This window comes from Phalacrocorax aristotelis, chromosome 3, assembly GCF_949628215.1.
Source record: "Phalacrocorax aristotelis chromosome 3, bGulAri2.1, whole genome shotgun sequence".
Classification (NCBI taxonomy): domain Eukaryota; kingdom Metazoa; phylum Chordata; class Aves; order Suliformes; family Phalacrocoracidae; genus Phalacrocorax; species Phalacrocorax aristotelis.
The window spans coordinates 84319838-84343795 of record NC_134278.1 but is presented as its reverse complement, the minus strand read 5'-3'; the positions used below and the strand labels follow the sequence as shown (position 1 = coordinate 84343795).

The 23958-nt window shown below is 43.6% G+C and overlaps 1 protein-coding gene across 1 annotated transcript in view; it reads right to left on the bottom strand.

The window, feature by feature from the left end:
- Window positions 1-4503: 4503 nt before the first annotated feature.
- The window catches only part of BTBD3 (BTB domain containing 3), a 156345-nt gene continuing 136890 nt past the window's right edge, over window positions 4504-23958 (bottom strand). The window contains exon 15 of the mRNA XM_075088242.1: window positions 4504-4559. The gene's annotated coding sequence lies outside the window, so the exon portion shown is untranslated. The remainder of the gene's footprint in view (window positions 4560-23958) is intronic.

Genomic DNA, 23958 nt, shown 5'->3' with positions numbered 1-23958 from the left:
ATGAATCAAATGCTGCTTCTTGAAACAATTATTTGAGCCCATAGTCCAGATATTTGGCAACATAGTCCAGAAAGACTTTCTATGGGGATTGGGATACTTTTCTATTTTATTCAGAAAAAAAAAAGTACCTCAATGTATTTTCCCCGGCTCTCTGCATCATAACCCATTTTACATCCACTATTAATTTCAGGGTGAGTAGCATTAATGCTTTGCCACAGGACAGATTTTGTCATAAATTCCACATTTTGATTGCAACTCAGACAAATATATTTTTTGTCAATACAAGATAAATACATTTAGGGCCAGATTTTAAAAGTATTTCAGATGCCAAAGGGTACATTTGACATAAATTTCCCATGAACTCAGGAATCCAAATGCATCAAAATCCAGTTGTTCAGCCCAACCCTACTGAATCACTCACTGAGTTTCCAAGGGCTACAGGTTAGCTGAATATTGACTTCAGATTAGGAAGCACTGTCGTTACAGTAATAACGGGACTTCTCATACCAGTCTACCCATGGGAAGTCTCCACCAAAGAAACCAAAGAAACAGAAGAGATGTCCTGCAGCTTCCCCATTCCTCTTTACACACTTTGTGATTTTGCAGGATCCTATCTGTCAAGTTCTCTCCTGCATACCAACAGCACACATTATTTACACCTCCTCTGGATGTTTGGTGTTTTAAAGCCCATGCTTCCTTCCTGGGAGCAGTGAGGTTCATCCATGAGTTAGGAAGTTAATGTGAAGCCCCCTAAGATGCACTGCTGGGGCTCTGGGCTTCTCTGTGCTTATCTTGAACAAGACCTTTGGTAACTGCAATTTATTCCCACAGGGGAATACCCACACATTGTACCAAGTTGCTGTAGCAGCTTGCAGACTTTCCATAGCCCTCCCTAACCACAGCTGGGATCCCTGCCCAGCTCTGCTTCTCCCCAGGGATTACAGCTGCCTCCTTAGTGCCACCACGCCAATGCCATCAGGACCCATCACTGGCTCCTGTGTCATTTATACGAGAGAAGAATCTGTCATCCCAGGCAATGACTTCACCAAATCCACCATCAAAGCCTGGTAAATGAAGTGTGACAGGCTTGCTCTCATTTCATGCCCATGGTGGTGCCAGATCACAGCAGTGACGCTGACATGACTATCCCACAGCAGAGCAGGTACATTAATTTAGTGACACATATGCCTGTCTCTACTTTTCAGCTTTCTCCCTCTCTGCCAGCCCCCAGGGATAACTAGCTGTGGATGCCATTTCTTCCAGCCTGTGGGGCTAAAAAAAATTTATACATATCCTCAGAAGTCCCTTTATTTCACCAGATGGGCTGAAATCCCGAGTCTCAGGGAGCCTGCATAGCCATGTCTTTGCATGTTGCCGAAGGTGGAAAAACTCTGACTGCAGTTCCCTTGCTTTTCTGGGGAGCTGAAGGCCCCTTGCAAGTCTGGATGAAATATTATTGCTCCAATATTGTGATTATATGCTGTACAAAGCTGGCTATATTGCAAATGCCACGTAGGAGGAGATGGAGATCACAGCTTGTTTTTGGAGGAGATAAGAGAATGTAATTTTTCAAATGGGACCAATAAAATCAGACAGCCCTCTTTGGAGCCTGTTTCTTGAATGCTGCTCAGAGCCTCTCTCAGCATAACAACAAGACAACAACTGCTTAAATAACAGAATACAAATTTCTGTTGCTCCAGTAAATAAACGTGGGACAGGCTTAATTCTCACCTCTCCCCAGAACCCACCAGCAGCAAGCTGAGCAAGACAGTTTTATCCTACAAGATTAAGATGTGTAGCGAGCTAAAAAAATTTAATTACAGAAAAACCATGCCATCGCCCTGGGCCTGTGTCTCTGCTGAGAAACACAGAGCCACATTCCTTCAGCCGCAAGTATCCTCCTCCCCATTCTTGTCTTTATTCATGAAATTAGGATCCCATTCTGTAATACCATTAGCTAAAGCAGCTTTACTGCTCTAATAGCTTTGCTCCTTACATCTGCCTGCTGATGGCCTCTCTCCAGAAAAGCACTTAAGTATATCCCTCTGTAGTCAAGGGAACATCCTCTTAGTGGCTTCACAGGAACTTCTCACGGACTGGGCTTCACAAGTGCACTGTTGAATCAGGGCCTCCCACTTATCTGTCCAATTAACAGCATTGGGCTCCTTAATTATAAGCAAAACGAGGCAGATATTGTATACCATTTGTTGGAGCAATTTTGCATGTTCAGTGAAAACCATTGTTACTATTTTCTTAAAAATATATATATACATACATCAATTATTAAAACCATTCTCCTTTTTCAGAACCATTTTTCTAGCCCCATGACATCAGAAGTTTCAGTTTATCAGGATCATGGATACTGGCATCTCACCCTACTCTTGGTATTAAAGAGGGATGTTCAAGGGACAGGACCACTCTTCACAATCATCTTGAATAATAAAATTGAAGCAAACACCTCAGATGGAACAAGAAGGAACACTTTCCCTCTGTTAACTTATATTTTATCATAGATTTCAATTATGCTGGCCACCAAAGCATGCAGAATTCAGGAGCTCCTTGCTGCTGTCTCTATAAACAAGCAGAGCCGAAGTTGTGTGTTCTCATGATCCCAACAGCCAAGCTTTTGCAGCTGTGCAAAATGCTCAGGCTTCCTCTGCACGCCCTGGAATTGAGTCACTTTGCTTTCTCTCACAGATCGGATGGAGTCTTCTCTTCTGCCTCTGCCTATTCATTTTGGCACGTGACCTGTGAACAACCATCTACCTTAGAAAGCCATGTTACCTTTAGCAAGGCCAGAAATTTCTCAGAGTGCCAACCAACATTAAGCATTCCTATTTGCTGCTTTTGAAGCGGATCCGAGCATACATTTCCCTAGAGAGAACAACCAACCCTCCACCTCTACACACACCTCAAATAAACACACAGCTTCCTCCCAGACTTGAGATGTTTACTGTGAACCATCTCTAAGCTTATTTTCACGTTCTCCAGGCTTCTCTAAACGGAAAAGCCCAGAGAGGGCAGAAGCATCGACATTTAGATGACCAGAGTAATGACAAGCTAACAATACATTAATTACGACAAATTATTAGCTTTGCCAGACTCAGAAAGAGCCCGCTGTGAAGGCAAAAGCAAATGCCTTTTACTCCCTTGCTTGCCGAAGGCACAGTGCCACTGCACTAAGCAAACGCCATCCAACTCCCCTGTTGCAGGCCAGCCCTGTGGTGATTTTCAACTGGCTTTTTGTCGCCTCCTAAATGCAGAAGCTGGCTTCTTAGAAGTGGGCAATGAGTGCCTAAGTACTCTCAGAGAGCTCACCTAGCAGGGGTCTTTCCTTAATCAAAAATTGGATGACAGTGTGATGCCTTTACCTGTCAGCATCCCTGACACCAACCACTTCCCTCATTGATCAAGCACTTCTCCGTCAGGACTCAACCAGGGCCAAGCAGCTCTGATCTATGTACAATGGGCACTGCAATAAGACTTAGTAAAAAGCACTCAACTCTAAGTTTCTCAGGACCTGTGGAATAAGTTTGGTGTAATAGTTTATTCTCCAAACCTATTAATGAGCCACAGTTAAAAGACCAGACATTCTCTGGAGGAGGAACGCCAAACTAAGGCGGGTTCAGTCACTTGAAGTTGTGCGGACATGAGGCCACATGCTATGGACAGCAGACTCTTGCTGGAAACTTGTGGATATTCCTAAAACTCTGGGATAAAGGCTAAAACTAGGAACGACAGGCTAAAATTTGTTGCTCTTCCTCCACAGTCACAAACAGCTCTTGCTTGCACAAGCGAAAGACTGGGTAGGTACCACAGCCCTGGTGCTATTAAAGCTCAGCACCACATGAGTTTCTTTTAGACCTTTGTAAAGCAGCTAAAGTCTTGGTAGGAGAAAGGGGAAGCTGTATTTGATGGCTGGGGCAGAGGGGCTGGTAGGAAGCCACACGCCCTACTGCTGAGCAATTCCATCAGTACTGCTGCTGCAATAAAATTGGTAGCACAGCAGCAAGAATTAGCTCAAATTTGTGTCTGTAGCAAGTGAAAAGCTTTGCCTGAAGAAGATTGGGTCCAGTGTAAAGGGAGAACCTATTTCACAGAATTGCAGCTCTTAGTTTGTCTTTCCTCCTCAGCTGGTCTCCCTCTGTGCTGCCCTGAGCATATGCCTCCATGCTCCACTATTATTAATTCTGTAAAGCTGTTAGGAATCCATTCACATGGGAAATGGTGAAAGCACATCATCCTCCTCACCTAAATTTAGGAACTTGAGAAAAAAACAAAACAAAACCCAAATACATGTGTCCAAATAGAAGTGTTAGGAAAAATAAACCCAGACAAACCTACAGGGCAGAGTCCCCACTGTAATCAGATTCACATGTATCAAACCAAGAGCTAGTTTACTGAAAGGTTTAGTTTTTGTATTTTCGTTATCCCATAAAAGAAGAGAAAAAACCAGGCTATGAAGCCTCAACACTAGGTGAGTCACAGCCTGGAAGAACTCACCTTCATTCACAAGGCCAGTTACCTTCTTTCTCCAAAGGGAGAGGACACCTTGACACCTTTTGAAGGACAGAGCATGCTGCAGATCCAACCTTCCTCTTTATAGTAGAGAGCAGGTCAAGGCAGATATATAACCCTTTGGTCCCCTGGTGTTTTTCTGCATAACAACAGCAATTAAGGGTTTTCACAGAGACAGGCTTCTTTCATGGATTTCATCTGCAGACAGCTGAAGGACTTTGCTAATTCAGTCAAAAAGCACCATTCATCTGTGCTAGTCTGTGCATTGAGTTTCTATCACACTCCTTTCAGAAATGAAGTTACTGTATCTATCCAACCAAAAAATACAGTATCAGCTCTCAAAAACCTCTAATTGATATTGATGCTTGGACCACTGCAACTTGCTTATCCTAAATTCTGGTTTAATGAAAACTGCTAATAACTCCCCAGATGCAACTGACAAAGTGACACCCCCCTACACAACAGTAGCACAGAACTTTTTTAGGCTAGGAACATCAAAGTGGGGCTTTTAATATGAGTATTTGAACAGCATTAAAGGCCAAGGTCTTTCTCAAACATCCTTACCAAGTCAGGAGCTAAGGGATTCATACCCTTCTTGCTCAAAGAGTGTCTGCGTGTCATACAGGCAGGTTGTATATTTTAAAAGCCAGGGTTCCTTCTGTTCTTTGATAATGAAATTTGTTTCTTTAGACAAGTTATTATTAAAACAAATTCTCCATAGAATTTGAACAGGACTGGAGACAATTTCAGGAAAAGCACAGCATTCATGTTGGGTGTAGAAAGGGCACAGCGTATAAGGCAGACATCTGCAGTACTTCATCTCCTCACCAAATCTATAAACCCAGGGGCCATATTTTAGAAAGGAATTGTCTGAGAAAGGGTTACACCTCAGGAAACTCAGCAGTGTTACTCAAAGATCCAGCTGTTTTTTTTTTTCTCCGAGAGTGGATTTTGTGCAGAAATCCTGTTGTTTTGCCCAAGAAAGGGCACACTGGCAAAAACGTACAAAAATCTCCTAACAATGCCCAAGCATTTAGTTTTTGAAATAGTTAAGTGGAGAGATTCCTAGCTCCTGCTGGTCAGTTGTCCTCACTGTCCCAAAATGCAGCTGACCTGAGCTCACGGCTACATAGGAACACTGCCAAACCTTGCTGTACAGGCAGCCATGGGGATCAACGCACCACAAGTGCTGGGCCTTTATTGTCCTTTCCAACACAGGTAACCTGATGGTCTCTAGATCTAGTGGGAAGTTTCCCAGTCACATGGGTTTCTCCTCTGAAAAAGTGCACTCAACAAATAACCACTGGGAAATAATTGTGGAATTTATTTTATCGGAGTCACTTTAATCTTAATATCAAAACAAGCTGATGGAGTAAAAAAAGCTACAACAAACTGAAAAGAAACACATCGTTTTCATCTTTGTTTGCTTTACCTCAGGGGAAAATAGAAGGTCAACATCTATCAATTTCTTCAAGGAGAGAAAATCTTTTCTCAGCCCTCTCTTAATGCCATCATGTTCCCAAAGCTAGAGGTTAAATGAAGTTCAGTGACCTGTGTAATCAGAAGGTATAACTTACAAAAGATGCAACTATTCCACACTGCACCCATAAATGCGGAACCTGATTTCTCTCTGCCACCAGACAAGTACCATTTCGCATCTCTTCTCACCTGTAGAAGCAGCTAGAGCCCCACAGAGGCAGCAGCCAATCTCCTCCGAAACCTCGTGCGAAGGTAGAGGCATCGACCCTTTGGCCCTGGAGAGGTACCACTCCAAATTGCCCCTCATCAGCATGCACCATCTTTGTCACCGTAGTCCAAGTTTCCTGGCTTGGCCCTAATAACTTGGACAAAGCAACTACACAAGCCATTTTCTCACAGGTCAAAAATACTTCCCATGATATATGTAGAAAGGTGCAGGGTCAAAGGCACAAAAGAGGTGAGACTCAAATGTGACGCAGCCTCCAGTCCAGAAAGCCCTCGTTTGCCAAGAGCTCGAAGAGCTCACACCAGTACGCACATCCCACTTCTCCATCATCTCTGAGCACAGCGTCAGGTGTGGAAAAAGGAAAAAAGGTGGGGAAAAGTGGTTATTTTGGGAAGCACAGCTTGCATTTCACCTAGGGTCCTCCAGCACTGTGCACTGTTCACAGGGAGTAGCTTTGCCAGGAGACAGCTGAGACAGCTCCTAAACACTGCTTTTCATTTCAAAAGCACCCCTCATCAGCCACGACAGCTGTACAGTTAATTTTCCCATGGGTATCATTCCCACATACATGTATACGATACTGCCTTCCAGTCGGAGGCAACAAACCACATGCAATTTCCTACTGTCCCATGGAGAGCAGAGGCTGGCGAGGGTGAAGAGAACTCCCAGCATATCCAGCGCAGGCAAGGGACACTAAAAGCCCAGCCCGTGAACGGCTCCCCATAGCTGGACCGTTTGAAACCCCAGTTGCAGAGGATGATATCTTAAACTGCTTCTAAAAGAAAAGACCCCACTCAGCACAGCACTCAGCACAGAAATCCAGTGCACAGAAATCCAGCACACCAGATCTCTGGGCTTCATCCACTTGTGAAAGGTGGGCCCAACCAGCCTGTGCATTTCTGTCCTTGCAATATTCAGCCAATCAACTCAGCTGGGACTGAGTCTTTATCCATGAAAGGCATTTTTGGGTCCTTTCTGGCCTTTGAGACAGGACTAGCTCACAGTGCCTCTGTGGTCACAGAGTGCTATCAGATGCAAGCACATCTTTCTGTTCTCCTCTGGCTCGCGGTGAGGCAGATTGAGGAATTGACCCTTGGACAGAGGTTTTTCAATCTGTGTCTGACAGAACTGGAGGCAAAAACAGCCTTTCACTTGTAAAATTAGATCTGCCTGCAATGCTTTCAAGCATTACAGTTCTTGAAAAAGGACAGAGGTGTGGTAACATACCTCGTCTACAAAGACATTAATGTAGTATGTTGTTTTTCACAAAGAAATGGCAAACACAAGGCAGATCTGTTAATTGTTATTCTTTTAAACCATCCTCCAGACCAAAATGAAGCCCTACCCTTCCTTTAGAGGACAAATGTACCACCTCCACGAGCACTTGCTCCAAGTTGCAGTTGTCTGGCAATGCACCTTGCCTGGGAATCAGCCTGCTGAGGTGGGCTCCTGTCATGGTTTCTGTTAGCAGCACAGGAACATTACCCACAAATAATCCCCTTTAAACAAGGTCACCAAAGCAAGGTTTTCAAAGGAAACACAATGCTAGAATTATGACTGGCCTGTATGGGCTTAAACCCCTCAAAACAAGTAGGTTTTAATTACATTCCCCTTTGGTGATTCCATCCTAGCAAGGACATGCCACCACCTCCATCCTCTGCCCCAGCTTTTCCCCCTCAGACACAGCAGGATTAGGCAATGCCATATGGCTCCTGCTGCTCCCCGCGTCTAGTTACCGCAGTGCTGCCCCTCTGGGCCATCCCGTGTTTCCATCTTCTGAGTTCACCCTTCAGCCTGCTTCCCCCTCCTCACCAGGGCAGGGGGAAAACAAATACCTCTTACAAACAGTTTAATACACAGACACACTACACTTCCTCGCCCTTATCTTGCTCCCCAAGACAGTGAGCACATCTCCATAGACCTCAGCCCGAGGCAGATTTTGGGCAAGGAAAATGCCAGGTCAGACATAGAATCATAGAATCATTAAGGTTGGAAAAGACCCTTAAGATAATTGAGTCCAACCACTAACCTATTACTGCCAAGTCCACCACTAAACCATATCTTCAAGCACCACATCTACCCTTTTAAATACCTCTAGGGATGGAGACATGGAGAGCTATAAACAGCAGTGAAGTCCAGGGTAGGGGCAGGTAACTCCCAACTAAGCCAGGCAATATGAAGTTTAGTTACTTCTTATATGAAATAATGTGGGAACGAAATTGGCTTGTTTTACCAAAATTTGTTATTTTGCAATTGGTTTGAGAGCTCCAAAGTGAATTTTGAAATGCTGTTATGAGACAGGTTAAAAAAAAAAAAAAAAAGAGTAGATTTAGCCATAGGGGCAATATAAAATTTTCCCTGGGCCAGCTTGCTCACTTATCAGAGTCAATGTAGATCAAAAGAATAATTTATAAGCTTTAATGAGGATATTGATTTGCAAGGGCCCTTTTATTCATGTAAGTGGGGAGGGAGGTGACAGGGGAAGGAGCCCTGTGGCCAGAGTCTTACGTGAGGGCATAAAGCGTCACAGGGCACAGAAAGCCCATGCCAGCACGGGGAAGGTGCACAACACAGCCAGCCCAGGCAGTAGTCTTGTCTCTCCCAGCAAGGGGAGACATCAGTGTTTCCGAACAACTCACCATCTAATTTGTACTTATGTAAAAGAGCTGTCCCGTAACACAATTAACATGCAACACTTCAGCGAGACTCTCCGCTGCTTGCTGTTGAACTATCTTCAATGCCATTAATGAGAGCTAATTAAATCAATCCAGTCACCACCATACTCAAACATGACTAGTTACTGAACCTGTATCAGATCAGAAGCGTTTTCTCAGGCACTGTAGATATGAAGATGCACGTTTATCATGCTGCCCTTCCAGCATACATCTGTTCTCACTGCTGCGTTTGTCACCATCCCTACCCCCAATACATCTAGGTGTCAATTAATTCTTCCCTGTGCAGCTCAAGTGCATCATCTTGAATAATCTCTTTCTTAAGATCTACCTACAACATCTCCTCATAGGGAAGCAGCAACACTCAGCCACATTCCCTACATAATGTGACTGTGACCATAATCTCTTCATTTCTGTATTGCAAGTTATCAAAACCTCAAACCACCTCCACATGGATAATTTTCAGGGGAAGTGATGGAGGTTTTGACTCCCTTCTCCTCACTCCCAGGCCTTGGAGATTTGCAGCACAATTCAATGAAATAAACTTTTCTGAGAAGTGTTACCAGGAAAACCCTTCAAGTAGGTAATTGCTGTGGAACTTCAAAATGCTTTTTATAATTAATGAGTATTCAAACATTTGCAGTACTAGGCAATGGCATTTCTGCTATACCACCAGCCCCTGTACCTACTGCTCCATTACCATGAGCATGCAGGGGGATGATAGTCTTTTTCTAAACAGAAGCATTGTCTCAAATTACATTGTAACATTTGGTCTCTGTCTGGCTAACTCTCCCTTTTATTTACAAATCAGCTACATTAATGTGCTTTAATTTCAACATTGGTTGTTTATTTCACAGATAAATCACTTGGCAAAAGGGAAACCCACCCTAACAGAAAGCAGAACCAGCTCTGACACCACATAAATATATATTTGTAATTACTCCATAGTAGACTGAAAAGTAGTGGGTTTTTTACTTCACAAACATAGCTGGTGGCATTTTCCATGCTTTAATTATAAAAATACCAACTTGCAGGTCAGACAGGGAAGAGCTAACTAATGCAGCATTCATTTCTCAAGCACCCCTTGGCCATAGAATTGCATCCCCTGCCCTGTGTCCTTGGAGAAGAGAGATGGGGCAAAGCCCCTGCGTGTGTCCCGGATGGAAGGACACAGGGGAAATGTGCAGGAGCCTATGCATGGAAATGGAGTCCCTGCGAAGAGCCACACCAAGAACCCAGGGGAAGCTGGAAAAATATCCTAACCCTGAACACCAAACAAAAGCAATTAGGAAAATAACACCTTGTTAGAGGTAGTGGCAGTGAGTGACAAGCCAGATTTTAATGCACTTTATTCCAAGTGCATTTAAGCAAGAGGCATAATTGCCTAGATGAAATCATGGGTGGTTTTGCCCTGGCCCTGCAGCTGTGCAAGGAATTATGGGCACATAACCTTTGTGCCTTTATTTCTCTGAACTTGGCACCCTGGGGAAAAAAGCAGAGTAATGTTTTAAAACAGCTGCCTTACGCTGGTGTGAGACAGACTCGGACTGTACAAGCATGAACAGGGGATTGGTTCTTATCCCTCTGTGTAAAAGGCTTTCAGAGCCTCATCTGAATGCTGCCAAAGACACACTAGGAATAATAATTTAGACCATAATCATTAATTATTATAGTGGTATGTAAGCTCCCAGCAGAGATTAATGCTGGGGGGATCCCTTTTCACCCATCATCCAGCTGTAGAAGGACCCAAGAGGTGAAATCAAGGATATCTGATGGCAGGATGACAGGATACCATCAGGCACTTCCATATACAAAAGCAAGCAGGGTGTTCATTCTCTGTGACCTCACTGGGTACAAAGAATAAAAGTTTCTTTTCTTCCTTCCCCAAAACCCAATTTCTTCTACCACCCAGCAAAGAAAATTAAAGGTGCTGCAGAAGAGACAAGCAGAGCACGTACGTGCTTTACCATTGCTACCCACAGAGTAGCAGCTAAGTTTGCAGTAGGAAAATATTCAGGAGAGCTGATCATGAAATAGAAAACTCTCAAAGTAAAGGTGGAAAAACCAACATATTTGCAATAGCTGGTTATTCTGGGTTTTGCATTTCTTGACACCCTCCTCCCAGTGTCTGGGAAAAAAAAATTACTTTTTTTGCCAGACACCCATTTTCTGTTGTGAAAGTCATACTGGGAAAAAAGTCTCTGTGATCATTACAAGGGGTGAGATATGGTGTCCAAAACCCAAGTCACACATAGCACTGCATCCCACAGAGAAACTTCAGTCCTGACCCCCATCTTGTTAGTGAGCTCGTCAAGCCCTGCTACAAGTTCCCCCTGAGTCTTTTGTGTCCTGCTGCAGCAATTTTAAGGCCATGGCAGACTTGTTTATGGAATAAATACATTTGACTGCATGGGTCTCTCCAACTTCAGAGAGGATCAATGAAATTCTTTCCTTAGAGGAAAGAGTCTGATTCAATTCTTGGTTTAATCCACCTAAAATCATTTAGTCGAGTAAATTCACGTGACTAAAAGCATTCTGTCAGTTAAAGGCATTTCATCAGCTGCATACCCATAATTCTGGTGATAAAGTGATTTTTGTCAACAAAATATTGCCTGGCTCACGTACAGAAGTTTGTTTAGCAGCAAGCAAGTACACAGTAAAGGCAGGAATCAGATCCTAAAGATTATGTAGTTATAAAAATACAAGGAGAGAAATTATCTGTTTGGTGCCAGACTGTGGGAAGTAGTTTACATGAAAGAAGGGGGCGTTTACAAGGCAACATCAGCTTCCTGCGGGCCTTTAACGTTACCGTAAATCAAATCATCAGCGCAGAGCCATGGTCACTGGTCACATTGCACAGGTGTTTCGTTTCCTACTGGTTTTGATCTTACAGTTGGTAGATCTGTTTAATGTGTTAATTGCAAACCCCTCTGCTCTTTATCCAAAATTTCTTCTGTTTATTGGTGTGTCTGGCATCAGAAACATGCAAATTAGGTGACTGAGTTTTTTTGCCTTTTGCATATCATTGTGCCTTCATCTAGTCTGCTTTGAACAAGCCTCAGCAGCTGAACTTCAGCCCCAGGTCTGCAAAGCCACAGATGCTGCTAATACACACGCAAAACCCCACTCAGCCCAGTGCACGGGGTCTGACAGTGGTGGGAGGACTACTGCAGCCCCGCCGGTGGGCTGGATCCCCGAGGTGCTGGGTGCTGCCTCTGACCAGGGAAGGACGAGCCACGCCGCTGCACCCTACAAAGGGCGGTAGCTCAGTAGTCCTGGCTCCTGACTTTCTCAAGGCAGCACTGTGCAGTTCAGGCTCCCACCCTGAAGTGCAATTGCTGAAGGGATTGATTTACTCTTCTGAACAACTTTAACGAGGTGCTTTGTTAAGTCAGAGCCTAAACCACACCCTAAGACTAGAAAAGCCATTGATACCACCTCAGGTTACTCAGTGACACTGCCATCCGGGCGGGGAAGGTCAGGATCTGTGCCAATATCAGTATTTGCAATCATCTAACAGAAAACCTGACTATAATTATATTTCACTGGCTTGGTTCATGGCAGTTCTCACTAACACATTGATAAATGGCTGGGATTTAGGCAAAGGAGACAACAGGAGACAATTTTGGAGCCAGCAAGGAGCAAGAAGCACAGGCTGAAGGTCTGTGGCCATGGGCAAGTCAGAAGGAGTGGGAAGGTAGGTGCTCTCTGAAGTAATTCACGAGTATAGGGAAAAGAAGGAAAAGCAGAGAGAGAGGATACAGCTGCTCAGTACTAAGGAAGCAGAGCTGCAAGGGGCAACACATGTAGGAGCAAGGAAAAGAGTTTCCTACAGCAAAAATGGAGTGCATGCAAATACAAACACACAAAAAGGAGGAGTGAAGTCAACAGCAGAGAACAGAGCTATTAAACATTATCTGTCCTCAGGAGACACTGGCAGACAGAGAAAGGAGGAAATCTCAGAGCAGCTTTATTTATTTGGTGGAAGTGCTTTTGACTTTCCAGCTGTGCAAGAGCTACAGCAGGAACCCCCAGCCGGGGAGAGGCCATGCAGTGCACACCTGTATTCGCACACCCAAGTTAAAGCAAAGCAGCTTATCCTAAGCCTTCAGGGTGGTATGGAAACAGTATTATTTCCTGCTTCCAGAGGTCAACAGAGCAGCTACGGCAAGGCTTCCAGTATGCTGAGAAACAAGAAAAACACCCTTCAGTAGGTCTCAAAACCTTATTTGTGACATGAAGGGATGTCAAGGTTTCTACTGAAATTAGAAGCAGAGTTTTGCCTGCCTCCTGCTGCCAAACAGCTTGCCATGCCCCCTCAGCATTTGCCATTTTCTTCTATGCCTTACAGCACCATACGGCAGTTCTCAGAGTCACCGATGCATCTCCTCCAGCAAACCCTCTCTTGAATTCCCGTGTTATATTTTTTATATATATATAAATTATATAGTAATTTTTGAAGCCTTTGAGCTGTACTTACAGTTAGGAGTTGGCAAGGGGAGCTGAAGTGCTCTGGTACGAGAAGCTTAACCAAAAAGCCATGCTTTTCACACTGGTGCAATTGCAGATATACATCTGGCAGCAGGGTTTACATATCCAGGTAATTATTGTCTGGGAAAGAAATTAAATTAGTCTTACCCTTCTCCCTCCGTGGTAGCACTTGAGCTGAAGTGGTAATAAAGAAAAATCTCAAACTAGCCGCTAGTCACCAGAATAATTTGTCTGCTATCAATCCATGGTGTGATTTAACGGGGTGAAAAAGCAGGTACAGGAGGGATGTTTTGTCCCTCCCTAGGTTAGGGAAGCCCTTGCTGAAGTCTCACCTCATCCTATGGGTTCTGCTGGCCCTACCCTTCTTCCACCACATCACCCTCGTGGGTCCCCAGCTTGGGCCCCGCACACACATTTCACTTCCTGGTGTGCCCTGGGAAAGGCAGCTGCTCCCTGAGAGCCAGCATTGCTCAAGAGAGGAACGTGCCCAGGGCTTGCGAGAAGGGGCAATTGTTCGATTCTGTGCTCAGCTGCTGAACCTGAGAGTCTGCAGGTTTATTCTCAGCCTGCCACAGAATGGGAAGAGGTTTAACATCCATCAGGCAATTTTTCTGCAGACTCTCACGCCCAAACATTTGCCTTGGAAAAAGGGTTTGCTCTTACTCTGCTTGCTGACATTTGCATTCTCTACACCAATAATGCAAAGCTGAAGCTCCACCACAAAACACCTTGAAATTTATGGCTATTTTCATCAACAGGAACTGCAAAATTAAAACCCAAGACCCTCCCCACCATCAGTTTTGCCGTCCACAAGCCCAGCTCTGCCTAAATCATGCAAAAGCCATAAAAAGGAGCCAACACCAACCCATAGATCCCAGCTGTCCCATCTCCCCAGCTTAATACCAGGTGATAAAGATGCCCCAGAGTTTATATGGCTGCCAGTGCAACACCTCCCCCCCCCCCCCTTATTGATCGTATACATAAATAAAAACACAATGATCTCATTTGAGTCCCTTTTAACCAGCATACACAAATGCTAGGCGCCCCAGCTAGTCTAGCTGGAGCGATTCACAGTTATTCTTGATTGAAGCTGACTATTAGTGGATACAATTAAGATGCTGTTTCAGTTTAAAGATGAATTGGCCATGCAGCAACAAATTGTGAATGCTTATTGCTGCCACTCTGAGGCAGGTAATCAGGGAATGAAGTTGTAATTGTGGCACCTCTTGTTTTGCTTCTGCTGAAGTGCAGAACGCGAGATTCAATTTAACAAACAATTTGCCACATGGCTCATCCCTGCTGGGTGGGAAAGCAAAGCTTGTTGGCAAGGTTCTCCTTAAGTTTTGCTCCTTTTTAAACCTGTTATAAGCAAAGCTAGCACTGCTTTAACCTTTGCACTGAAGCAGAAAGCAGGAGGAGAAACCCAGGAGCATCACTGATGGTGTTTTGAGAGTGTATCGCAGGCTTCATCCAGAGACAATATAAACCAACCCCACATGCAGTGGAAAGAGTCATCATTCTTTTAATGACTTTTGGGTCTTTGTGAGCTTCCCTGGAGAAACCAGCAGGCAGCCAGGCCAGCACACTGGAGCAGCAAATGCCAGTGTGCACAAGTGGGGAGAGATTTATATATGCTGAGAGTTGCTCTCCCTCTACAGGAGATTCAAGCTGGAGACCCTGGGTGATCTTCAAGCCAAATCTTTAAGTCCTTTTTCCCCCAAAGGAGGGAAGGCTGAACTGAAGAAGCAGCTACATATAGATTTAGCAGCTCGCCTCTGTCCTGTTGCAAGGGAAGGAATGCAGAGACATGAAGCAGGTCTTGTAATGATGTTTTGGCTGCACTGAGGAACCAAGTGTGAGCTCCTTTGCTGTAGTCTGGTTATCACAGTGACTTTACTTCCTTGGGTGTTTCTGAAGCAAGCACTCTGCAAGGAAAGTAATCTTGCTATCGTGAATCAAGAGAAATATACTAATTTTAATGGGCATTTTACTTTCAGCTGTTCCACATCTGTCCAGTGCTACATTAGAAGCCACAAAACTCCCCACATTTCAATTTTATATCAGCAAGACTAAGTCCTGGGAAGCGTTAAATGCACATACGCACTCTGCATCTTGCAGCAGCTGACAGTCCCTGGGTCTTCTCTTGCTTTTCTCCAGTTAGCTGTTTCAGGGCCTAAGGGGCTGGCGTTTAAAGGACTCCAAAAAGTTGTTAGAACCAGATACTGCCTGGACCAGACTTGCAGGACGGAACTTTCTTGGCTTCATTTACCTCTGTTTGGGATCCATCCTTGCATACAACGTCTGTATCCAAGTTTCTAGTCCAGACTCAGCTCCTCCAACAAGACCGATTCCAGGGACATGCTACAGCCAGCCCTCAAGCAGCCTTCCTGCTTCACTGCTGTTAGCAAGTCATAATCAAGCAAGTCACTTAAACTTATTTTAAGCCCCAAATCTCAGTAATTTTATTCTGCTTCTTTAAGGCTAAACATGTGCTTACATGTTTTGGGATGTCAGAGCCAACCAAGACCAGTTGCTCTTGGTACTTCTTCAGGATGCAGACATTGGCACCACGTTTTTGGTCAAAAAGAGGACAAAGAAAATTATCCTCTAGTTGCTAGTCTGACTTAGCTCAGATAATGAGGATGTCAGCTGTCACAGAGAGGTCCCTCTTTTTATCAGTTTATCTTTGTAAGTGGTTCAGTTTCTCCTTCCTGCAAACATACAGGAATCAGAGAACATCAACGACCACAGGGGAACATTAGTGGTTGGTAATTAGAGAGGCTCCAACGGAAGCCTTTAAGAAAAAAAAAAAAAGAAAGGGATCGTCTTCTGTTTTTTTCTGAAGTACTGCTGGTTACCATCTTCAGAGAAGACATTTTCTTGCCTACAAGCACAATATGGGACTTAACATCAGTTGGATCCTGCTCTTCACTCCTCATCAGCCTTGGAATAGCCCCAAGGCAGCCAGCAGCAAAATTTGATAAGACTTTAGGCAGATACAGCTCAAAGTGGAGAAAAGCTCACCTAATTAGATTAAAGTTTAGAGTTTTGGACTGAGGCAAGCTGTCAATGCCAAGAGCTGTGTGCTCTGGCAAAGCAAGTAGCAGAGCAGCACAAAAAAATGCTTCATAATTTGTATATCAGCAGCGCTGGATACCTGAGGGAGGATAAGGGTGTTTTTCTTCAAAGGGAATGAGCTGGATAGTGGAGAATGCTGCTCTCCAATACCACCCAGCCCCTCCCTCCCCCCCTGCCCTAGCCAGCCTGCCCTATTACAGAACCTCTCCTTGCTCAAATATCTTGCAGGAGACTAAGCACTGGCTAAGATGTGATATCCATTACAGGGCTATCACTCTGAGCAAAGATGATGCCTTTTTATCAACCCTTATTAGATAACCAACATTGCACCAGGAGGTTTAGTTTGTTGCTCTGTATCACAGGGCTGAGGCTGATGCCCTCTGCTGCAGCAGCACAACACACTACAGAAAAACAGAACTAAACTTACTCTTAAGTACCACTCTCGCCCATCCCAGATGGATAATAATGCATCTTATTCTTTCAGACACAGAAATTATTCACATATTTCCCCTTAAAGGAGTACACAACGAACATCAAAGCAGTGTCTGGACCCATCCTAGTGCTGCGTATATAAAATGCAAAGCTTTTGAGTAGGTGAAATGAGAGTTTCCAGCGTGCTGACTTTGGTTTGAAGGCTGCACCTTGAGGTAGCTCCACAGCTCAAGCCCTGAGCACAAGGAATACTGCAGGAGAAGCTTCTGCAGCTATTTAGCAGCTAGACAAGGAAAACAAAGGTAGATGCTTGGTCTGTAATCCCTGCCTGTCTCCTGACAGCAGGGCCTGCTCCCTGACCAAAGCTTGGGAGCTGTGAGTTTAAGTCACTGGGGAGGAAGGGGACAGATGCCACAATTCATAATGTCTCCTTCAGGCTGTACCAGGCATCTAATATAGAAACAGATTAGAAGAAAGAGAGGTACATGTGTCCCAAAAGGTATCTATCTTTTATGTCCCAAGTCATCTAGAGATACACACTGCAAATACCTGTCCCGTCTGACACAAGCAGGTTGTGTTAACTGATCCACTGTACAGCTGTGCAGGGAAATCAGGCAGAGAAAGGTGAAATGCCTCACCCTGCAAATACTTGCATGAATACTTAATATCTCTCCCACGAGCAGTCTCACCAGCTCCAATACAACTATAGATGTTTTATAAGAGTAAAGACCTCTAACCCACTATCTGCCTCCGAGGGGATTTAGAGGGAGAGAGATCCCAGTCCTCCACCTGAGCCAACCACCCCAGCTTGCACCAGCCTCCTAAAGCATAACTCCAGCACCAAGCCTGACATGAACATCACCACCAGATTTTCCGTTATACAAGGCTCTGTCAGAGCTGAGCCCCTCTGGTTTCGATGCACAGGAGGTTACACTCAGCTGCAGTGGTTTGCCAGGAAATCTATCTCAGGCTCACCCAGACACAGCAGTTGATACTCTCCCATAAAAGGAAAGATGCTAATGCCCCTCCAAATAACCACACAATAAAATACACCAAAAAACTTACCCCTCTTTGGGTTTGCTCTGCCAAGATGCAACACTCTTCGCACCCAGGGAAAAACCTGTCAGGCACCTCAGCCCACCACCTGAGGCCACTTGAGTCTCCTAAGGAGGCAGATTGGGCAGCCCTGAGTCCATCCCCAGCTCCACCTCCCTCCAGCCTTGGCCAGCTGCTGGGTGATTTGGGAGCCCCTCATCATCATCAGTGAGTGGGAGCAGACACTTGTGCAGCCTTGAAAGGTGACACCCCAAATCAGCCATCCCTTCTGAAAACAGTAGGTGACCTCTCTAAGGATGCATCCACCTGTGCTGCCCCTTGAAGACACATGTGGTCACAGGGAGACCCCCCAGGACTAAGCCTCCAAAAGGCTGTTGAGAATGATGAGAACTGAAATTTGTGCCCTGGTTGGAGCTAAGGAAAAGCACTTCCTGAATCAAGCTGCTCAAGTTCCTTGTGTCATGGCAGCACAAGCCCTGCTGAACTATAATTCACTGTTTTTATCTTCTTGGGGCAGGGGACAAAGTTATACTGAAAAATACTATCTATAAAGGTCTTTATCTGGAAACAAATACAAATGATACTGCACTAACTTAACTCAGCTAAGGAGATGGAAATTAGATAATTTAAAAGAAGAGAGCAGAGTTTCAGCAGAATCATCTTTTTTTACATAGCCAGGCAAGGGGCTCATCTTGGGCAAAACAAACACATCTTTTATGATTACGGCCATTCAAAGCTGTTTCTTGCATTCTAAATTGTCAAACATGAAGGATCAATGGTGTCTTCAGATGATGATTTAATTAAAAACTCCTTTCTTCAAGTTGAGATCTGCAAAAACGCTCTGAATCGTTGATGGATGATTTGCCATTACCTTGCTTTCTTTTTAATTTTTTTTTTCAGAATTTTAATTGCTGTCATTTGAGGATTATTGACTAACTGTAATTGCTGCTTTTCTCAGGCTTCTCCCTAGTTATCTCTGGCTACATGGCCTATGCAAAAGATGAAAGCAGAGTGCTTCAGAACTGTAATGTTTTTCCTTGTCTGTTAATGAGAATGCAGATAGCTTTGCTATGTACGTTTGACTCCTGTGCCTGGACCCTGCATTGGCTTGAACTTGAAAGCCAATAATCCTACAAAATAATCTTCCTTAAAGAAAGCGCACTAAAAGCACCAAACCCCCCTTTTTATAATCCAGTTACTATTGGAGAGAAACTAGAACAATTAACTCTTTACAGCACAGAAAACTCATGAGTGCAAAAAGACATTCCCCTCCACCTTCCAGGCTGAGCAAAGGGAGGAAACTTACTCCTCCTGCCTGTTTCTTTGCATTTCAGGTACATTTAAGAGTTTACATATTTCAAAATACAGCGCCAAATGTGCTGTTACACAGGTAGCATCAACTGCAACAGGCATGAAGCTGCTCTTTGCTGCAGGTTTAAGGCGATGCTTTAATTTTAGGCTGAGGATTATGATCTCAGACTGAAATATTATTTGGAGGCAACAAATGATCATGTTAAGAGTTGCTCTGATAAGTCTGGTGTACCTAAGTATAGGGATAGTGCGATTAAACAAAAAACCCACCCTCCATCATTAATTCCAGAGCAATTACTTTTACAAGCTGATCATCAGCTAAGTGGGAGCTCATTACCAGAATTTGTCTAGAAATAAGTTTTACTTAGTGAGTGGTTGCCCACACGACTTAAATAACAAAAATTATGAAATACAGTAGTAGAAATTTGAGAAATTACTTCCTTTAATTTTTTGCCCAGGGATGCTTGTGCCCTGCTACTGACCTGCAGCCCAGTGGAGAAGCCAACACCACACTCAGCTCTGCTCTGGTCCCACCACTGCAACCAGATACTGTCCTGCCATGGGAAATCCCTCTCATCAGTGGACTGCGTGAGCATCCCATAGCCCTAGGAAAATTGGAGACAAAAAGTTGCAGCAGAGGGAGGGTGCAGAAGCTTTGGCACCTGAACCCCACAATGGGTTCACCAGCCTGGCAAATCTTTCCATGGCATAACCAGGCAGGCAGACTCGGTAAAGGATACTGTTGGAAATGTAATTTAAAGTGTAGCAGGCAGCAGGGAGACATATGAAGGGAATCATGGATATCTGATCCGGTTTGAAAAGACAGCTTGGGAAGGCAGCTAATTAGGAACCTAGGGAAACAGCTTCCCAGGCTGCACACAGCAATCAGCTCATGGAGAAAGGAGTTGTAAGTTTTCTGCATGAAGAAGCCAACTGTTAAATCGAGTATGGTATTGATGGTAAATGCATTTCGTCACCAAATTATATAAAAAAAAAGCAGAGAGAAGGAAAACTAAAGTCTGTTTCAAGGTTTTATGCCTTTTCTAGGGAAGATAGTCTTGCAGTACACAGGAGAGACAGCACAGGTGGGAATGCTTTCACTTAAATTAACATCAGTAGGCTGAAGCAACTCCTTTTCTTATGATTTGTTCAACAAAAAAGAAATTAAACACTGAGACTTATTTAGGAAAAATGATGGTCAGGACAATGCTTTTCCTTTCTACCAGTGTGATTTTTTTTTTTAATACATATGAAAACAATTCTTTTAGTTCTGCGTTTTGAAGAAGAGGCATTTATTTGTTACAAAAAGGTAAAGATCCATCATTAATTTACTAGGGTGACCTTCCCTATTAAATCTCTGCTCTGCAGAGAGAAGTGGACACTCTTCAGGGACGTGCTGGGAACTTCAGCTAGCTTCACCCTTGCGTTCCTTAGTCTCACAGCAAGACTGATATCAAAAGAAGGGGAAAAAAATCATGAAAGGAATCAAGGGGTTCTTCTGGGTAGAGAAGTCAACCTAAAGATTTGGACCATCCAGTCAATGTGAGTCATGCATGCATTTAAGGAATGCAGACACTTAAAGAATTAAGAGGGGAGAGATCCCACTTCTTTTGACAATAAAGAAACTTTTGGAAAGTTGTAACAGAGCAAAATGTGGCACAGAAATAAGAGTGGCAAAGAGCAAGGTTGGAAGGAAGCAGTAACAGATTTCACAGGTGAACTCCATCTTGAAGGCTCACCACAAATGTTTTCCTTATCCAATTGTAGGAAGTTTCTTTGCTTTGGCAAGTCCTCTTTTTTTCTTCTTGTCATCAAAATATGTTTCAATGGATTCTTCTCATGTGATTTGAGGAGATTAGGAGTAGTAGAATTTTTTCCAGAGGCACCTTATTTTAATAAAACATTGCCATTAAACTAAAAATTTTAGCCTGAACCCTGTTTCTTTGAAGGGCAACAGCATTTTTACTTTTGGTTTCGGTCAGACCAGAGTTGGGCTGATGGTGAACTAGATGGATGGCGTAGAGGTGTATTGTGGACATTTGTGTATGGACAGTAGAGAAGATAAAATTCACTCCTGTGACTGCCATTAGGGACACTTCAGGGAACTTGAGCTGGTCCCATAAGCAGGGACAGGAGGGGCTTATTCACATTATCTCAATGTACCCAAATTAGGACCAGATACAAATGTAACTGAGAAGAGTGATACAGAGTACTTAGACTAGAAAGCTGACTGTATTAAACAGGCATATATATTTGATGTACAAATTTAGAGAATGTAAATACCCATCTGAGTGTGAAACCTGTCCCTGGTGTAACCAAGTTAAGGCAGGGGCATGCATTTGACCATCTGACCAAGCAATTTGAAGGCATATCCACTGCTAACTGAAGTAATATGTCAAACTTTGACTTGTTTCACCAATATCATGGAAAAAATGCATCTTGTGAGAAGGGAGAGCAGACGTACTGCAGCCACTAGGTGGGATAACAGCCTAGCAGGCAATGTGGCTGGGAGATTAACAGCAACACAGAGCCTGCACCCAGCCTTTGGCCAGCATCACTTACACGGGATGGGCAAGTAAAGCATCACACTATGTGTTAAACCTGCCACAGCCTTGGTCAGGGAGCAGATTTCGGAGACTACAAAATCTCTTTAAATATTCATGAATATTCTCTGTAATTGCTCAGGTCACATTCAGTGTTTTTATAACTTGACACCTGCATAGTTCCATAATTGAATTTGCCATATTTGCGAACACCCTAACAGGGCTGCTTCAGATCTCTTGCAGAAACTGTAAAACTACAGTAAAGGAAATGGGCAAAACTCTTGAAATCAAAGGGTCTGGCTTAATTTACATGAAAAGGAATTTGACCTGGAGACTTTTCCGCTATGTTTTATGGAGTAAGGAAAAAAAAAGTGTTAGTTCTGCTTTAATATTTACCACACATCATTCATGCATCTTTAACAGCATTGTTTACAAAAAATGCATTAACAGTTCTGTTTTGCTTCAGGCAGAGGGATCCTTTACAGGAGAGGCAGCTTGATTTGGATCTTAATGATGATGATATTCTACCTCTGTTCTGTGAATTAATGCATCTGGGAGATGAACTCCAGATCAAAGATGTAAGAGTAGGAGCTTGGCCTTTGTACATGAATATTCTTAAGGATAAAGCAAGAACTTTTTCTCCTTACAGCACAAAGCACCTCAGAAAGCTCCCAAAACAGAGCAAGAGGGAAGGCAACCACTAAATAGGAACACAGAGATAAAATAAGGCTTAATCATTAAACACCATCAGCCCCTCCCCGCTCCCCCTAGGTTGTATATGTGTGTGGTCTTCCTCTCTCTGATTTCTGTACATGGAATTATTGCATTTCCTTCATTTCTGTTTGTATAAGTGTGCCTCTTGAAGGAGGGTAGGGATGGGGTTGTCCCAAAGCCACCTGCAGCCCAAATGATTGATTACCATCACATCTAGTCTCCCCCAGGAGCCAATATGACACTGAAAACCTTGCTTCCATAAACCTTGCTTTCCATAAAAAAATCCATATGGGCAATTAGATTCCCAATATGAAAAGGCTTTACACATAGACTTGCACGTGACTTTGCCAAGTAACAGAAAGCAATGTCTGCAGGTTAACAATTTAGTAGTAAACTGGGCATATATGTATGCAATATATGTTTTTATATACACAGTATTTCAAAAATGGTCAAGATGCTTGTTTAGCAGGAGGCTGAAAACACCTCCTACATGAGTTAAGGATCAGGAATCTGTAATCCTTAAGAAAATGTAGGACTGAAATATTAATGAATCCCCAGCAAATCCTAAACAAGAGTTACAATAGCAAGACTAGCCAGTTTCTTCCACCCAAAATCCTCTTCCACAAAAGCAGTCTGAGCGTATGGGGTTGCTTAAGTCCGGCTGGTGTGAACAGATCAGTCTCACAACTGAAAAAAGGATGAAAAATATTTTGGGGCATCATAGCACTGATTTCCCTTCCAGTGAGAGCCTCACCTGCCTTTGAAACCATAATAGAAAAGATTATGAAGCAACATGGAAGGAATATTCTGGATGATCCTATTTACCTTTCACCTTGCAGAAGAATAAATTAGATTTTGTAGCATTTTCAAAATAATTCATAATTCCAAAACTATATCAGAATTATTACTATGTATGAAGTAATAAAGACAAGATATACACTACTGATCCTAGCCAAAAAACCCAACCATGTATTAACAATTTTCAGCCTAAAATGCCACAACAAGCAGAAGTGTAAGAGGAAGGTATCATCATAAGATTTCAGAAACTGCTGCTGGCACTGGCTGATACAATTTCTCACTTTTAATCATTAGGCATTACAAGGGAGTTTGTACTTTGGAAACTACCAACTCCATGTCCCTTACACTCTGACAAGTTGGGCTCTGCTAAAAATAGCAACCAGTGAGGAAAAGAAATTAAAGTGTGGTTTTTTTGGTGCCAGTTTTACAAATAGGCCATCGCTGGGAATACAGTCCATGCCACTCTTCAAAAACTCCTTCTCCCCGCCCCCCATAATTTCAGCTGAAAATCCACCCAGTGGTGCTGCCAGACACCACGTCTCCAGACTCATGTGGGCTTGTAATTAAAATAAATGCTGCAGTTGTTGCTGAGCACTGGACACAACTCAGCCTCTCTGTGCTTACTCCCAGCACCTCCTCC